At 41.9% G+C, this 7962-nt stretch overlaps 1 protein-coding gene across 2 annotated transcripts in view; it reads right to left on the bottom strand.

Annotated features, from left to right (window-relative positions):
* LOC102834402 (vasculin-like) overlaps window positions 1-6511 on the bottom strand; it is a 133366-nt gene extending 126855 nt beyond the window's left edge. For both annotated transcript variants that reach the window (XM_006875333.1, XM_006875336.1), the window contains exons 1-2: window positions 6242-6511; window positions 4078-5053 (exon numbers count right to left, since the gene is read on the bottom strand). The gene's annotated coding sequence lies outside the window, so the exon portion shown is untranslated. The remainder of the gene's footprint in view (window positions 1-4077; window positions 5054-6241) is intronic.
* Window positions 6512-7962: the final 1451 nt, after the last annotated feature.

The following is a 7962-nucleotide window of genomic DNA, read 5'->3' as shown; positions in this document are numbered from 1 at the left end:
GTTGCTAGGAATACTGGTGTGGCGCTCTAGGATAAGCACTAGACTGCTAACCACAAGGCTAGTGGTTAAACCCACCAGCCACCCTCAGAAACCCTATACAGGGTCACTATGAATCAGAACAAACTCGATGGCACCTAACAAAAAAATGCTGCTAAGGAGTCCTAGTGTGGCACTGTTGGCTAAGTATTGGACTGCTAACCACAAGATCAGTGGTTCAAATCCACAAGCTTGGAAACCTTATACAGGATCTCTGTGAGTCGGGATCAACTCGATGGCATCTAACAAGAGTTGCTAAAGTAACAAAATCAAGGGATGTATCTTAAGATTGGTTTTTCGGGTTACAAGACAAACTAAAAGGGGTTGTAGATGAGACAATGAATCAGTAGGTTACTGCCTGATTCAAGGACCAAGTTAAGATAGCAAATTAATTTGAAAATGAGAAGCCAGAGTTATATGTCATAAACACAAGGGAGAAGTCAAAGATGCAATTTTAGGTTAGCATGAATGGGATACCAGTAAGCCATTAACAACAGAAACAAGAACTGGAAAGAAGAAATATGCCTGGTACATAGAATGCACGAAGCAGAAACTTAAAAGTATTAGGGTAAGAATAAAACTTTCCATCTATACTATATTAACTTCAAAATTGACAAAGAGCATTCATATACAATATTTCAAACAATTTAATGAAGAAACTACAGCCAAAAGAGATGAGGAGGATATGCAAGATTAAACAAGCCCTTTTCCAGATATTACATATCCAAAACCAAAGTCTCCTTTCCAATTCCCAGTTATTACCCTTCTTCAGCACCTATACCTCAACCATACCTGAATCTAAACATTTTTTGCCAAAATTGAAACAAAAGTTGTTTGGGTCAAAGACAAATAATCTGGTCTGAGTTTAGGCTATCTTCCACTTGCTTATTTTGCTTTCAGACTAAAGGTTGCTACCCTATCACCTTGCCCTATAACTCTCCCTTTTTTTTCTTTTCTTTTCTTTATTCTGCTCTGTTCTTTTCTTTCTCAATTTTAAAGTGTCAGCAGCTTTAAACATAAAAATCCATGTAGTAGTCTCAGTTTAAAAAAAACACAGAAAAAGCAAAACAAAATATGCACTTAGCACCATAACTGTGCAAAGCAGCTATGAGTGAATGAGATCTAAATATATAATCGGAAATCACATTTCAATTTTTAGCTAACTAAAGCTAGCATTCAAATATCTACTATCAAACAGCAAAACCAACAGTAGTTAGTCTTCCATCTTTTACCTTATTTCCAAGTCCCTTAAGTATCTAGCAATCAATATTAACCAAAGAGAAATGGTATACAGAGAAAACCAAAAACACCAGGAATAATTAACAAAAATTAATTTAGTAAAATAAAATCCACTCAAAGGCAGTGCAAGTATGGCACAGTAATTAAGAGTATGTGCTCTGGAAGTCAGACTGCTTGGAGACTTTGTCAGGACTCCAACTGCATCCTAACCAACTTTCTCCCAGGTTCAACCTCCCTAAATCTTTATTTTTCTCGTCTATACCATTGTAAATGGAGTCCTAGTGTGGTGTTATGAGTTAACACACCAAACTGCAAAGCCGTTTGAACTGCAAGGTCAGCAGTTCAAGCTCACCAGCTGCTCCTCGGAAACCCTATACAGGGTAGCTATGGGTCGGATTGACTCAATGGGACTTAACACCAACACCACCACCACTGTAAATATAAACATGCTTTCCTCCATAGGACTATTGTAAAAATTAAGATATGCCATGTAAAACACACAGCAAAACATGTAACATGATCATAATCTATAACTTAGCCAATATGATTATTATTTTTAGACATAAAGGAGAACAAGGCAGGAAAAAAAAGGGAGAGGAGTAAAAGTAGAGGAGCCCTGGTGATGTCATGGGTTAAGCGTTGAGCTGTCAACAGTCAGTTTGACCATTCAAACCCACCAGCCAAGGAGTGGGAGAAAGATGAAGCTGTCTAATTCGGAAGAGATTCACAGCCTCTGAAATCCTATGGGGCGGTTCTACTCTGTCCTGTAGGGTCACTAGGATGGCACTGGGTGTGGTTTGGTCTGAATGAAAAAGCAGTTCAGCAACTGCTCCAATTACTAACTAATGGTGATGTTCAGTCAAGTTGGTTCCGACTCAGACAGATTTCCGAGGCTGTAAATTTTCACTGTAGCTGAAAGACTGACCTTTCTCAGGTGGAGTATGGCTGGTACATTCTAACTACTGACCATGTGGTTAGCAGTCCCACATGAAACCATTATGCTATATGTATATTTCAATTACTAGAAAATCAAATATTAAAAATATTTGTCAAAATATTCAAATAAGTGAACTTGTCCTTGTACAGCTGACATAAAGTTTACAAATGTTACAAAGACTGTCCAGGTGTGGCACTGCAGGTTAATGCACTGGATTGAAGGTCAGTTTGAACAGCAAGATCAGTGGTTCAAGCTCAGCAGGCGCTCCTCAGAAACCCTATACAGGATCACTGTGAGTTGGAACCTACTCACTAGCATTTAAAAACAACAACATGCAAGGATTAAAATTAATTGTTAAAACTCCTGGTCTCTGGAGTAATCTTTATACTAATGTGACACTGTCTAATAAGCACTGCACTGATAACCACGAGATAGGCAGTTCAAACCCACCAGCCGCTCTTGGAAACCCTATACAGGGTCGCTTGAGTCAAACCAACTCAACAGCACTTAACATCATCAATAGGAGCAATTTAAAAGAAAATAATTTAATGTGGTCCAAACTGTATGAATAAAGGTCATTATTTTCAGTTCAACTTCTTAATCACTTTTAAGATAATACTCTTCGACAAGAAACTTGAGAAGGCATTAAATTGAGGAATGCATAAAATAAGTGAAAAGGGGAGAGAGGATGCTTCAGCCACATTTGTAGAAATGTGGTAGAAACGCCACTAGAAATACTACACACAACTCTTAGAAAGCACTTACAACCTAGTTCATTACTAGAGGGAATTAGTAAACTCTCTAATCTCAATTTTAGTTCAGGAAATAAATTCTATACATGAACATACCTACATTCTTTTGGACTCTACTCTTTTGCAACAAGTGAGCTAAAAGCCTTCAACGTTTAGCAAAAGTTCTGTTCCTAAATAAGAACTGACAAGTTATTGAGATAACCTTGGTAATAGGCTCAAAAATTGCCAATACTCATGGGGTTTTTTTAAAAGATAAATTTTTGTGAATTTTTTAAAAAAACATTCAACCGTTTTTTGCCTGAGTCATTGGAATACTAAATTTAATCATTTTGATTTAAACATCACTGAATCATGAAAAATACAAATATCATTAAAAGACAATTCTCTCATTTGTCAAAAAAGGATGTCTATTACAGCAATTAATATTTACAACTTTTTAAAAAGCTATGCTTATAAACTTAAGCCAGCATAATCTTCAAAAGAAAAAGTATACTCATTTTTTAAGTTATTTTAGAAATTCTTAATACAGCTTGCTCAGTTCCTCTTGGTTTCTGCTCCTGGTCACGCTTGTTGTTGTTGTTGTTGTTGTTGTTTTGTTTCTTTTTGAAAATAAATTCTCAAAAATAATTTGAAACACCAAACCATGTCAATGGCTTAAAAAATGTTCTATAATGTATTAAAATGTTAGGAAACATTAGATTTAAAATACTAGCTCTAAACTGGAACACTAAAACTACAATAATTCCTCACATTTAGGATGTAAACTACCTATCAAGTATTTATTGGGAGTTTGCCCTATCTTCCCACCAATGCATCAAACCATAAATCCATAAAGCATACTAAGGAGCATATGATCACAGGAATTTAGTTTTTACCTGTAAGACCCTTATGTCTTAGGACTTTCGAATCTGAAATATTATTAAGTCTTCTTTACCTGCATTTTAATTTACTCAGACAATGGTCATTAGTAGTTATTTTCAGACTGTCCAGGAAAATGACGCCAAACATTATGATGGTAAAAAACTGAAAGGTTTCTAAGCACACCATAGAATAAACTTGACTCTCATTCAGTTTACATATGAATATTTAATTTGCTCACCAAATAGTACTTACAAATTCCAACAGGACTGCACAGGAAGGTGTTGGTTTTTCTTCTGTAATCTTTATGTTTTCCAGTTTGTTTTTTTATTTTATATCCTCTGAAATAATTTCCAAGTTCTTTGAAGATCCTTAACCTATGACTATTTGACATAGAGTTACTTCAAGTCAGCTACCCATATTTCTGTAAAGTTTTCATATGGCTATGTCCAGAATTAGCCAAGTTCCTTGGATTTAAGATTATAAAGTCTCCTGTGCCTGTCTTCTTTATTATTCCATGTACTTGTCACTGTTGTATTTATCCTCTCCCCATGAAATATCCAATTTATGAGCCCAAAAACAAAAAGAAAATTTCACATCTGAAGAACATTCCTAAACATCAGCATATACAAGGAGACATATAGCTATCTCAATACTACCATGCTGCTGGGAAACTGCAACATCTTAAATTTCCACGTAAATAAAAGATAAAAGGGAAAAAACTCTGTATTCTTCAAATGTCTTCATTTAGAAAAGCTGTCCCATTGTGGCACGAAAAGGGTGCGATCAAAAATTCCTAAAACTTTTAATAAAGGTAAAAATAAACTACCATGAAATGTCAGCAATATTTGAACAGTAATTTGAAACTGCTGAAACTACTCAGTACACAAATCAAAAGTATCTCACAGTTTGGGCTGAAGAACACCAACAGGGGGCAGGGGGTAAGCAGCAAAAATTCCACCAGCTGAAATACTTTAACCAGTTAGATAATCCGTTTGAACCAAAATACTGAAGAAATGCCTGGTCTCTTTTTAGGTAGCTTGTTGAATTGTTCACTATTATCAATTCACTTCAGAGATGATTCTTGCCAATTTTAATAAACTTCGGGAACAAAAATATCCAAAACCATTGTAATTCCAAAATGGCCACTTCAAATATCCGGGGCCTTCTAAACACACAAACACAAAAAAAAACCTAGAAGATGATCTTCTTATCTGAGTAATTCAATCACCTGAAAAAGTTATAAAAGGGGAAAAAAAAAACAAATTACACACTGAGTTTTGATTTTGAACTGTAAAACCAATCCCTTCCCTAAAGAGTCAATGTCTGAAGAGAAATTCACTTGTTTTCATTCAACTGGACCTAGAAAAGAACTTTGCCCCGCAAACACCCAGTAAAAGGCTCCTGAAGGAAAGGGCTTGGAGGAGAGGCGGGGAAGGGTCCAAGGCCGAGTTCCTCGGACAGTACCGATGTGAACTGGGGGGGAAAGGCTGGGGGTATCAAATTTGAGGACATTATTTAAGCTAACCTTATTCAACTTTGTGGGTGCATATTAAAAATAAGATCTGGCACACAATCTTATTAAAGGTTTCCTCTTACTTTCTATCCCCAGGAAAACAAACGGACAGGTGTGCTGCCCGGAAGCATTAGTTAATGTAACTTCGAAAGCTAAAGGTAGAAAAAGGCAAGACGTTCCCTCCAAACACCTTTCCACTGAGAATAGAGGGGCCAAATGATTTTTTTCAATTCGCCAGAGAGACTTCCCCGTTTCCATGGGTAGTAGTGAAATAAAGCTGCAGGTTCCTATTTCCTAGAATGAAGAAAACCGGTTTCTCCCAACACTGAGGGGGTGGAAGATACCAAGCCCTTCCTGTGAACCAGGTATAGAGAGAACCGCTCCCCCAAAGGGCACAGATACACTCCCCACAGAGCTGAGAGGAACGAGGTAGCACTTCGCCCCAGTGCCCGGCAAGTGCCAGGACCGGGGAGAGCGGGCGCGCGGCCGAAGAAACAGCCGAAGGCCACAACGCGGCCTCGGCTCCCTCCGCCCGAGCCCTGTACTGGTGCAAAAGGAGGCGGGCGTGGGCCAAAGGCCGGCGGAAGGAAGACCGAGTACACGGGATGTCGGACCTATTCCCTGCCTCCGCCACCACCACCCCCCATCAGCCGCCAGGGCTAAGCCAGCTACCCCTCCCCACCACCGTGCACCTCCGGCCTCCGGGATCAAGTCAATACCTCGAGGGGCCTTCCCGCGCCTCCATCCCTTCTTTGCTTTGCTGCCCGGCCCCCTCCCCCCGAGTGCACGGGCAGCCTCACACCTCGCGTCGCCAACGCCGCTCCCGGCCCCTCAAATCCAAACGCCGACACGGGCACCCCCCTCCTCCCCGACTCCGACGCAGAGCCCAGAGAACGGTGTTACCTTCTGGCCCACCAGAGGTGCCCCTGGCCTGGGGGTGCCGCTGCGCTTGATCCCGGGAAGAGGTTTTCGGTACTTTGAATAATCCCCTTTTGCCGCTTTTCCCTCCCCCACAACCAGTCTCAGTCCCAAAATGGCGCCGACCCGATCCGCAATGTTCTGGGCCAAGTCTCGCGAGATCGTGGAAGGTGGCGAGGCAAGGAAGGAACTGGGCGGGTAAAGGAGGAGGGGGGGTTAAGGCGGAGCTAGGAGAAGGAGGAGGGAGAATGAGTGAGGAAAAAGCTGTGCGAAGGAACCTACTGGGCGGGGCAGCAGGAGGAGCAACCTCACACGAGAACCTTCTGGCTCAAGCAACCGCTCACGCCTAGGTCAAGAAAACTCCGCCTTCTACGTCGGAGCCTAGGGGGAGGTGAGGAGGGCGTGGCTCTGTCTGGAGGCGGGGCTTCGAGGAGGTCCGTGAGGCAGGGGAGCGCGGGGGGCGGTGGCTCCGCACGGTGACGTCAAGAGCAGCTGGAGACGGGGGATTACCCCCTGCTGCTGACGTGTGGCCGGTGAACAATCGGGAACTTTCGGTGGAAGGGGGAATTCCCCGCCGCTCCCAGAGGAGCCCCTCCTCACTCACGCCCCTCCCCCCCTTCCATGCTGCTCGGGAGTCTAAGATGTGAGGCCTCGGGGAGGAAGAGAAAGAAGCGCTGCGCTGGGAGGCGGCCGCGCGGGTTTGGAGTGGCGCGCTCTGTAGCTTCTTCCCCAATCGAAGTTGAAGAGCCGCGGCTCTCGCCGCGTACTGCCCTCGGGTCGGGATGGAATCTGAGATCACATGCCCTCTTTACACATCCTCTCCTGTTGTCCTGCTGAAGCGCCGGCTGTGTTCGCGCAAGACAAATTGAGCACCTGAAGCTAGAGATCCACCATCATATGTAAACACGAGACCATGTCGTACATAAATAATGTATGTGAGACACTGAAGGCAGAAGAAACGAGACATGCTGTCGGAAAGAATGAGACATGCTGGCAATTAATACCATTTTTTAATGTAAAAGGGATTACTACACATAATCATGCTAATTATTTTTCTTTCCAAAAAAATCTATAGTAGTTGGATTATTTCAACAGAGGTCTTCAGGTCCTACTTAACATAATGTTGTTGTTGGTACCAACTCATAGTGACCTTATGCACAACAAAACAAAACACTGCCTGATCCTGGGCCAACCTCACAATTGTTACCACGCCTGAGCCCATTGATGCTGCCACTTCGCCAGTCCATCTCGCTGGGGAATCTTCCTCTTTTTCTCTGACCCACCGTATTACCAAACATGATATCCTTCTCCAGAGACTGGTCCCAAGTATGAGAGACGAAGTTTGACCATCCTATCCTCCAAGGAGCACTCTGGCTGCATTTCTTCCAACACATCTATTTGTCCTTTTGGCAGCCCATGACACGTACAATATTCTCCAACACCATAACTCAAAAGCATCAATTCTACTGTCTTCCTTATTCACTGTCCAGCTTTCACATGCAGATGAGGTTACTGAAAATACCATGGCTTGGGTCAGGCGCACCTTAGTCCTCAAGCTGACATTTTTGCTCTTGAACACTTTAAAAGGTCTTGTGCAGCAGATTTGCCTAATGCAATATGTAGTTTGATCTCTTGACTGCTGCTTCAGTGAGTGTTGATAGTCAATTCAAGAAGAATGAAGTCCTTGACAACTTCAATCTTTTCTC

This window comes from Chrysochloris asiatica, unplaced genomic scaffold (assembly GCF_000296735.1).
Source record: "Chrysochloris asiatica unplaced genomic scaffold, ChrAsi1.0 scaffold00320, whole genome shotgun sequence".
NCBI lineage: Eukaryota > Metazoa > Chordata > Mammalia > Afrosoricida > Chrysochloridae > Chrysochloris > Chrysochloris asiatica.
This window is presented reverse-complemented; position numbering and strand designations above follow the sequence as displayed.